This window comes from Pinus tabuliformis, chromosome 2_2 (assembly GCF_031772625.1).
Source record: "Pinus tabuliformis cultivar Carrire ecotype Pingquan chromosome 2_2, CPIR1, whole genome shotgun sequence".
NCBI lineage: Eukaryota > Viridiplantae > Streptophyta > Pinopsida > Pinales > Pinaceae > Pinus > Pinus tabuliformis.
The window spans coordinates 1,309,316,602-1,309,328,035 of record NC_142300.1 but is presented as its reverse complement, the minus strand read 5'-3'; the positions used below and the strand labels follow the sequence as shown (position 1 = coordinate 1,309,328,035).

Below are 11,434 nucleotides of genomic sequence, written 5' to 3'. Positions count from 1 at the left end.
AGCTTTGTCATTATAATAGGACATTATTGTTGTCGTTGCTTAGGATTAGATTCTCGATAGACACAATACATAATTATAATTAAGAAAATGCCTCAATTTACCAATCAATCAGTAAAACCTAAATTACTAAATTATAAACCTTAATAATCACTTGAATTCATTGTTTTTAGCTTAATTTCAGTATATTGAAACTATGTTTTTAGTTTAATCTCACTATATTGAAACGATGTCCTTGAGTAATGTTTGTGACTCCAAACATCCACTAATTTTCTGAATCAACACTAGTACTGTTTGTGACTCCAAACTTCCACTAATTTTCTAAATCAACACTCTTCAAACCCTAACCACAGAAATCTCCAAGCAACAGTGTTTTGTAGTATTAATAATAATTTTAAATAAAGTTCTAATTTATTTAGTTTTTAAGATTTTTTAAATTTAACCAGTGAGATGTACCATATAGTAAATGTAAGTATTATAAATTAATGTCTATCAATTTTTCCAATCATTTAAATTATTCTAATTGTAAAAATATTTAAACATTTAAATCTACAAGTATTACATAAATAATATATATTATTTTTTATATTGCAAACACGGTCAATTTCAAATCAGGCAGGTTTTCAAATTCCGAGAGCTTAACTGCCTTACCCTGACATGGTATCAATTACATTCATATCTCACAAGAAAGTGAGAAAAGGTGCAGGCAATACTTCGAACTTGTTGAAATTAATGACGCCTGAGCATTTAAACGTGCACATATTTTCAAAGCATTCATGGGAGATTACCAAACTATCAAACCTCTTCAAGTTGTATTAAGTTTCCAAATGAATGTGGAAGCACTTGCAGACTAAAGCAATCGCGCATGTCAATGGCTTGGAGATTCCTCAAGTTACCAAATGAATTTGGAAGCATCTTTAGACTCCAGCACCCTCTAAGGTTAATAGTTTGAATATTTTTCAAGTTCCCAAACGAATCTGGAAGCGTCTACAAACTAGAGCAGTAGGAGACTTTAATGTAAGGACTCTGGAAACCACATATCTCCACAATGGTATGATATTGTCCACTTTGGGCCTAAGCCCTCATGGATTTGCTTTTGGACTTACCCCAAAAGGCCTCATACCAATGGAGATATTTGTCCATCCTTATATACCCATGATCCTCCCCACTTCTAGTCAATGTGGGACTTTGGTCGTATACCAACCATCCTCCCCTCGAACAAAGGACCATCGAGCCTCCCCTCAAATGATTATCCATCCATCCACTCTCTACCAACCACGATTCTCTACATGCGTTGGAAGCACACGCCTTACATGGAAGAACCACTTGCCTCAAGAGCTTGCTCTATCCCAGGTCAACTCCTCTTCACCGTGTTGGGACCAGGACATGTCCATGACGAATCCGGAGCACACCGCCTATCTAACCGAGCTCATCCACGGATCCCATCATGTTATTACCAGGGCCCACCACCTTCGTTCGGCATTCTGAGGATTCATCCACTTGGCTACTTCGGGGCATGGCTCCGATACCACTTGTAAGGACTCTGGACACCACATATCTCCACAATGGTATGATATTGTCCACTTTGGGCCTAAGCCCTCATGGATTTGCTTTTGGACTTACCCCAAAAGGCCTCATACCAATGGAGATATTTGTCCATCCTTATATACCCATGATCCTCCCCACTTCTAGTCAATGTGGGACTTTGGTCGTATACCAACATTTAATAGTTTGGATATTCATCAAGTTCCCAAATGAATATGGAAGCACCCGCAGAAGACAACACCCGAATAGGTCAATAGTTTTGAGATTCATCAAGTTCCCAAATGAATTTGGAAGCACTTGGAGACTCCAGCACCAAGATAGGTTAATAGATTGGAGATTCGTTAAGTTCCCAAATGAATCTAGAAGCACCTGTAGACTCAAGCAGTGGTACATTGTAATACTTTGGAGATTTGTCAAGTTCTCAAATGAATCTGGAAGCACCTGCAGACTAGAGCACCCGAACAGGTCAATAGTTTGGAGATTCGTCAAGTTCCCAAATGAATCTGGAAGCACGTGTAGACTAGAGCACCCAACCAGGTCAATAGTTTGGAGATTCCTCAAGTTCCCAAACAAATCTAGAAGCACTTGTAGACTATTGCAGCAGGATAGGTGAATAGTTTGGAGATTCGTAAAGTTCCCAAGCAAATCTGGAAGCACCTCGAGACTAGAGCACTTGAACATGTGAATAGTTTGGAGATTCGTTAAGTTCCCAAACGAATCTAGAAGCACCTGCAAACTAAAACACTTGGAAAGGTGAATAGTTTGGAGATTCATCAAGTTTCCAAATGAATCTGGAAGCACTTGCAGACTAGAGCACTTGGACAGATGAATAGTTTGGAGATTTATCAAGTTCCCAGATGAATCTGTAAGCACCTTCAAACTAGAGCAGTAGGACAGGTTAATAGTTTGGAGATTCGTCAAGTTCCCAAATGAATCTGGAAGCACCTGCAAACTAGAGCACCCAAACAGATCAATAGTTTGGAGATTCGTTAAGTTCCCAAACAATTCTGGAAGCATCTTTAGACTTGACCAGCCAGAGAATGAAAGGTTTTCCAAGCTTATTAAGTTTCCAAATGAAACTGGGAGCATGTTCAAATTGGAGCACCCCTCGAATTCAAACTACCCACAGGAATATGCACAGTAAAATATTGGAAGTTCGTTAAGCTCCCAAGGGAATCTGGTAGGGACTCCATTTCAAAACAGGTCCTTAAGTTCACAAAAAAATATTGGTAGGCAGTCCATTTTTATATAGGAATATAAAAAAGGAAATTGTACCTCCATAGCCCCGTAATTCTAAGTGTTTCAATGACTGTAGATGGCAGAGTTAGTCTAGTAAAGTTACATGTTATGAAACCAACTCAAGAAAAGATAGAAAAGAAAGATCAACGCCTTAGAATTCAGCCTCTTCGAGGGGGCAACCTCCTTTACATTACATAATTGAACAATTCTTCGATGATACAAATGACAAAACCTCCTTTCTATATATAGGAGTCTAAGGAGTCACAATATAATCCAGCCGACCTAACAATAATAATATAAAGCCACAAAAATAACAATAGAGGGATTCTATGGGGCACAGAAATAACAATATGGGGGTAATAGGGGCACAACAATATAAATAAGGGGTATAACTATAATAGTAATGGGGTAATCACTAGTATTATAGGGACCCAACATGCCCCTCTCCTTCAAAAAAGTGTTGTCCTCAACGCTTGAGCAGTTCTAGATACTTCTGCATAAAATTCTCATCCTCCCATGTGGAATCTTCAGCGGATAAGTTCTTCCACTTGATAAGATACTCTGAAATTGATCGATTTCGTAGCTGTCGAGTTCTTGTTTCTGTGACTGCTTCCGGTTCCAATATAATTTTTCCTTCCTCGTCAAGTTCTGGCAATATTGTTTGAACTGGGAGCTTGTCGCCTATAACCTTCTTTAAACATGAAACATGGAAAACTGGGTGCAATCGAGAAGCTGCAGGAAGCTCCAATTTGTATGCCATAGTACCAATCTTTTCCAACACCTTGTACGGACCATAATACTTTGGTGATAATTTATTATCCTTCTTAGCTTGCTTTAGGGACATTTGCTTATATGGTTGTAGCTGTAGGAATACCCAATCACCTACATCAAAACTTCTTTCACTGCGATGTTGATCTGCCTGTTGTTTCATTCTATTTTGTGCCAACACGAGGTTATCCTTTAAGAGTTGGAGGACTTGTTGTTGATGTTCGATGTGATGTTCCACTGCCTGAACCTTAGAATTTTCTCTTAAATATGATGTGATTGATGGTGGTTGGTACCCATAAAGTGCCATAAATGGGGTCATTTTTGTTGCTGTATGGAAGGAAGTCTTATACCACCATTCAGCCAGAGGCAACCATTTGACCCATTGTGTCTGTTTATCAGATACAAAGCAACGAAGATATCCTTCCAAACATTTGTTTACTATCTCAGTTTGCCCATCAGATTGAGGATGATAAGATGAGCTATGAGCTAACTGAGTACCAAGACAAGAAAATAATTCTGTCCAAAAATTTCCAGTGAAAATGGGATCTCTGTCACTTACAATAATCTTTGGGTTTCCATGTAGCTTTTGAATTGTTTCCATAAATGCAGTAGAAACTGTACTGGCTTTAAATGGATGTGATAATGCACAAAAGTGTGCATACTTGGTAAGTCTGTCAACTACCACCATGATGACACTCTTTCCCTCAGACTTGGGTAAACCTGTGATAAAATCCATTGAAACCTCCTCCCAACGTTGGCTTGGAATGGATAAAGGTTGTAATAGACCTGGTGTCTTAATTGTTTCAACTTTATTTTGTTGGCAAACCAAACATTCCGCCACAAACTTTTGAATATCTGATTTAAGGCCATCCCAAAAAAATTCCTTCTTAACCCTGTGGTAAGCTTTTAAAAATCCTGAGTGCCCTCCTAAGGGAGAAGTGTGCAATTCCATAAGAATCTTTTGTTTTAGCTGGGAATTCTTACAGAGGTATAAGCGATCTTTGTACCATAACGAATCATTTTTCCAGCTAAATGTATCAGAAGTACTGGAATCTTGTTGTAGCTTTCGAATAAGTGCCCACACTTCTTCGTCATTCTTCCATTCCTCCTTTGCTTCGTTTATCCAATCTGGTTGGATAATAGAAATGGCACACAACAATGCTTCCATATCCTCATCCTTTCTTGAGAGTGCATCTGCCACCACATTTTGCTTCCCTTTTTTGTAGATGATTTCAAAGTCATAACCCAACATCTTTGTGACCCACTTTTGTTGCTCTTCAGAGGATAATCTTTGTTCTAAAAAGTATTTAAGGCTATCATGATCCGTTTTTACCTTGAAGTGTCTTCCCATTAGGTAGGGTCGCCATTTCTTAAGTGCATGGAGTATTGCCAACATTTCCTTCTCATAAATAGCTTTGCTTAAAAACTTTCCCTTGATTGGACGACTTTCAAAAGCAATGGGTCTTTCATCTTGCATTAGAACAGCACCAATTCCATTTCCTGAAGCATCACATTCCACAATAAAGGTTTTTGTGAAGTCCGGTGTAGCTAAGACCGGTGCTTGGCACATTGCCTCTTTAAGATGTTTAAAGGCCTTTGTTGCTTCCGGAGTCCATGAAAATGAATCTTTCTTCAATAATGTTGTTAGAGGTGTTGCTATTCTCCCATAATTCTTAACGAACTTGCGATAATACCCTGTCAACCCAAGAAATCCTCGCAGATGCTTTATGGATGTGGGGATTTTCCATTCCTTAATGGCTTTAATTTTGCTAGGGTCTACCTTAACTCCTTCATGAGATACAATATGACCCAAATATTCCACCTCCTGGACTCCAAAGAAACATTTGGATCTTTTTGCATATAATTGTTTCTCCTCCAATAGTTGTAGCACCTTGTCAACATGTTCAACATGATCCTTCCAAGACTTGTTGTAGATTAGTATATCATCAAAAAATACCAACACAAATTTTCTAAGGAATGGTTTGAAAATTGAATTCATCAAACCTTGAAATGTTGAAGGTGCATTGGTAAGGCCAAAAGGCATGACCAAAAATTCATAATGACCCTCATGAGTTCTAAATGCCGTTTTCGGAATGTCTTCAATCTTCATTCTGATTTGATGATATCCCGAACGAAGATCCAACTTGGTGAAGTAAATTGATCCATGCAATTCATCCAGTAATTCATCAATGACAGGAATGGGGAACTTATCTTTAATAGTGAGCTTGTTGAGCTCCCTATAATCTGGACACATGCGCCATGATCCATCCTTCTTGTGCACCAATACTACTGGAGCTGAGAAAGAACTTTGACTCGGTTGAATTATACCAGCCTCTAGCATTTCTGCAACCATACGTTCAATTTCACTTTTTTGGACATATGGATATCTGTATGGCCTGATGTTTGGAGGAACACTTCCTGGAATCAGATGAATAGCATGATCATGATCACGCATAGGTGGGAGACCTTTGGGAGTCTCAAATACCTTGGAATGATTGTCCAGGACTTTTTGGAGATCTGGAGAAATAGATGATTCCAATGTGGAAACATCTAGCGAACATAATTGTGCAATTACACCTCTTTTCTCCTTTTTTAGAAGCTTTGTCATGCCATTAGAGCTGATTATCTTTCCTGGTTTCCCTGCAATACCCCTTAATTCAACTTCCTTTCCTTCCACAGAAAATTTCATGAAAAGTTCTTGAAAATTAAAAGCTATTGTACCCAAGGATTGTAGCCATTGGACTCCTAGTACAACATCAGCACCTCCCATTGGAATGGAAAGCATTGGGCTAGTCAATACATATTCTCCCATGGATAGCTTGATATTATGGCACTTTCCAGAACAATTTATTGTTCCTCCATTTGCAATCATCACTTGACACTCTGGTGCTGGATATAGGAAGCAATTCAATTCTTTTTCTACCCTACAATGAATAAAATTGTGGGTGCTTCCTGAATCAATCAACACTATTACCTTTTTCTTCTTGATTTGTCCTTCTATCTTGATGGTTTGAGGAGTGGTAATTCCCGCCAATGCATTACAAGATATGGTCGGATTTATTTGTTCTTCATCTAGGCTTTGTTCCTGGAATATATCCTCTTCTTTTGACCTTTCTTGCTCCTTTTCTTCTTCCTCTTCACAATCTATGTAGAATAATTTCTTCTCAGCACACTTATGACCTTTTGTGTATTTGCTATCACAATTGTAACAAAGCCCTTTTGCTCTTTTTTCTTCCAATTGTTGTGGTGTCAACCTTGTAGGTTGTGGAAGACTATGGGCAACAACACTTCCGTCTTTATAGTTGTGAATGGTATGCTTCCTAGTTGCCATAATTTTGCTTTCCATTTTTCTTGCTAACCTGAATGCCTTCTCTAATGAATCAGGTTCCCAAAGGCGCACATCATGTTGGATATTATCCTTTAAAGACCCTATGAACACATCAATCCTATGCTCCTCTGGAATATCTTTTACCCTTATGTTCAATTTTTGGAACTCCTCAATGTGCTCCATTATTGAACCCTTTTGTTTGAGACTTATCAATTGGCTAAAAAAAGTGTTGCTTTTTGTATCCTCATAATGTGCTATCAATTCTTCCGTAAAAATTGCCCAAGTGATAAATTGTTTACGAGAACAAAGCCATTGATACCATACAAACTGATTTGGTTCCAAATATAAAGTTGCCATACGTACCTTTTGTGTGTTTTGCACATTATTGAGATCGAAGAATTGCTCCATCTGTAATATCCATGTGGCGGGATCCTTGCCATCAAACTTCCTCATATCGATTTTTGGAATGTGGTGATTCTTCGATCCAACATTAGAGTCTATGGAATCATGATTAACATTTCTTTTGTTCTCATCATGAGTTTCCTTTACTACCTTTTCACCATTAGTAAGTATTTCTTGTAGAAAATTAGTCAAATCTGTCTTCAAATCTGCCATGCCTGTCTTCAAATTTGTGTTCAAATCTATCTTCAAATTGTCCATCTTAGCTTCCATGCCATTCATCTTAGCTTCCATGCCATTTATCTTAGCTTCCACGCCATTTATCTTAGCATCTGTTAACTTTTGTGAGCGTGACATTTGTTGCACTTGTTCTTGTAATTTTGATATATCATGTAGCATTTCTTCCTCTTCTTCATGAGTCATGCTAGAGCTTTCAGGTTCCTTACTAGGTGTTTGCATTTTCTTTCCTCGGGGCATCAGTTACCGATAATAATGCTCTACTATGCCCTTTGAATTCCTTCAACATAAATTTTCAAACCAAGCTTAAGCAAAAATTTAAAAAAAATCTACACACCTTTTTTCACTTTGTAGGAGCTCGATATTGCCTCTGATGTATCTCTGTACTTTCCAATCATCTAGTTCTGAACTTGTGACCTGTAGTAGCTCTCTGTGTCCTCTTTCCAATGCCACAAGTCTGACCTAAATTGGATTCTCCAAGGAAGAGTTATGCGAAATCTCCCACAGTGACTTGATTATAGACTAGTTCAGTAGAGCTAACTTGTACGACGTGCCGCGAGTCACTGTTTCGACCTTTGGACCTGAAAAACACCCACAAGAAACTACAGTCCGTCCTCTTTCTGTACCTTCTTACAAAACTTCAATCCGATCCCCAGAGAGAAAGTTATGACGATTTTACCCAGGTCACCTATTTTGAATGTAATTCAGGAGTCTGCAAAAAGACCAACTTCCTCAGATCATATCTCCGCAAATATCGCGCGAAAAGCTCTGAAATTCGGACCCAAGGTTCAGCGCGATTTCTTCTCAAATGGGTTTTTTTTGCGACTTCTGAAAAATCACAGAAAAAAAGTTATAGCGAAAATTCCACGATGACCTGTTTGGAGCAGCGAAACCCTAGAATCCAAAGCTCTGATACCAAATGTTATGAAACCAACTCAAGAAAAGATAGAAAAGAAAGATCAACGCCTTAGAATTCAGCCTCTTCGAGGGGGCAACCTCCTTTACATTACATAATTGAACAATTCTTCGATGATACAAATGACAAAACCTCCTTTCTATATATAGGAGTCTAAGAAGTCACAATATAATCCAGCCGACCTAACAATAATAATATAAAGCCACAAAAATAACAATAGAGGGATTCTATGGGGCACAGAAATAACAATATGGGGGTAATAGGGGCACAACAATATAAATAAGGGGTATAACTACAATAGTAATGGGGTAATCACTAGTATTATAGGGACCCAACATTACATGCCTAGAGAAAGAGACCACAATTTTCTCCAGATGCCTCAACTTCCTAATGGACTTGGGAACCTCCACATGTCTAGCCTTGATATACAATTCCCACAACTGCTCCGGTGCCTGCAATCTTTATATTTTCAAAATTGGTTTGACCCCTAGTATGTTAACAATACTAAAGATCAAAGCAATTTCCAGGATAAAAACATCTTATGTCAAGAACTTCAAATGAATACTTGCGATTCATCCAGCCACAGTGTTTCAAGTTCGCTCCCCTCTATTCGTAGAACTCTTAAATTATTGAGTAGAATACAAGAAGGTAGTCTCGAGTACAGAAAGTTAAACCAGCAGAGCCATATGAGTGTGTTGAAGCCCCAAAAATCAAGTCGACAACAAGGGGGATACCCCCCGGTCTGGACCTTGGTTGGCAGCTCCTTATCCGTTTGGTATAGCGGGTCTTACTGGGGATAATGGGACCATTTTCCCAATCTATGAGTGTGTGTGTGTGTAGAATTTGATGTTGTTGATCTAACAGTTCCTATTTAAGATATTCTAATTCAAACTTTAATCTAATTTTATGCTATTGTAATCTAATAAATAGTAACATCTAAGTCTATACTAACCCGGGATGTAATTCTTCTATTGTGCGATCTAAAGAGATTTCAAATAACAACTGGTAATAAAGATCATTCAACGATTATAAGAAAGGAAATCAATAAAGATGAAACACTACGCATAAAAAGTTAGACGAAACAGTTGTGAAAAACATATCGCATAATGAGCTATTCATACATTAAGCATAAATAAATAGCTATCACCGTACAAAAGTGCCAAATGATAACTCAGGCATTCATGCAATAATACATAAACAACTAAAAACTATATATCACTTTAACATATAAGCAGAAATGGTCAAGAGATAAAAGTACCATTTATGACTAGTCCTACTCATAAGCTTCAAGCAACAATGATTTATCTCTCCTTGCTCTAACATCCACTAAGAGTATAGAAGTGCAACATCAGTAGCAGATATCAAATGAAAACATCAACAAATCTTGATCCATTCATTCACCAAAACCTCCTCGGAGGGTGCAAAAGTGCATGTTCCGAGGACAAGTTTTTGATAAATTTATGGACCCTTCTCTAAATGTATGAGAAGGGTTTAAATACTACTAACTAAATAACTTAATTACATAGATTCAGGATACAGTTTAAATGACCGCCCTTTTTCTAAGAAAAACTATTTCTAAAAATTAAATCTATTGCATTTGCTCCTTAATGTTGCAAGCATTCAGTATTTGCCTGGGTAGAGTCGGTTGACTCTCTTGCACTTTTGGTTGAGCTAAGCAAACAGAAATGGTAAGAGCTGGCACCATATTTTCAGCAAAATCGATGATATACTTGAGATTCATCTTCTGACTATGTGGATTTACTATGTATGCCCAATAATAATCCAAGTTCAACATGGTTAACCCTTGAATCGCTTCTGCCTTTTTCTCTAGCTTTCTGTTTCCAGTTTGTTCTTTACCATTTCTTTCTTGCATTTTTCAGGCGTACAAGTGACTGAGCAGTTAGAGGCTTTGCTTCTCAAACACTTTTCTCAGTGATGCATGATTAGCGCTAGGCGCTAATCGCGCATTGGAAACTGCCTCCGTTCTTTAATCCAGGCTTCTCTGATGTGTTTTTCGCCTTTAGCGCCTTTTTCTTCACCGGGTATAAGCTTCAAAATTTGTAAAAATATTGCTTTCATGAGCTCTTGACCTTGAGCGTTAAACCACCTGTTGATATCAGCAACGTTCAATTACACATTCAATCATGGCTGTGAATGAAAGATCTGTAATGGATGGCTCAGCAGCGTTCTTGTGAATCTGCGGCTCTGTTGCATGCGGGCGTCTTTTCTATGTCTTTGAACATTGGAGTTTTACCCTTTTTCCTCATAGCTTCCTACACATTGCTTTGTGTATCTTTTGTTTTTTGTTCCTGCAGTTCACAAGTGAGGAAAGAGTAATGACAATAAAAATTGATGGGAAAGCTTTAAACTCTACGGATGTACAAAAACATGCCACCTGACGTGAACTAGCTCTTCGAAAAACACAAAATCGTCTTTCATTAACAACTGGCATATAATTCATTAATTATCATTAAAGCACGTATCCAGTTCTTGGTTTATGGAAAATGTTTTCTTGAACGTTGAGCCAGGAAAATTGGCGATGGACTGTTTCTGCGATTCGCATCGCAGCATCGCATTTCACAGTATCGCATTATCGCAATTTCATTGTGATGTGTTATCGCAAGGTTGCTTGATCGCGCCATCGCAAGATCGCGGATCGCAGTATCGCAATATCGTGGAACGCAATATCGCAGTATCGCATTATCGCTGATCACTGTAATCGTTAAATTGTTATGTGTATTTCATGCAATTTTGCGAGATGCGATATGCAATATCGCATATCGGCGATTTTTTAAGGTTTTCCAACATGAGTGTTTCTTAATGCATGCGATGCGATGGAGTTTGCATCGCAATCTCGTAGTTTATCAATTTTACTCATAAGGAAATGACCTATCATTCTTCGCGCGATGCGATGTTTTTTAAGGAGTAAAAATACATGAGCCTTAATTGATTTTTTGAATTTTTTACTAAGGGTCCCCACTTACCTAGTGTTATTGCTAATACTA

At 38.1% G+C, this 11,434-nt stretch overlaps 1 pseudogene; it reads right to left on the bottom strand.

Moving 5' to 3' along the window:
* Positions 1–677: 677 nt before the first annotated feature.
* The window catches only part of LOC149198322 (disease resistance-like protein CSA1), a 72,436-nt pseudogene continuing 61,679 nt past the window's right edge, over positions 678–11,434 (bottom strand).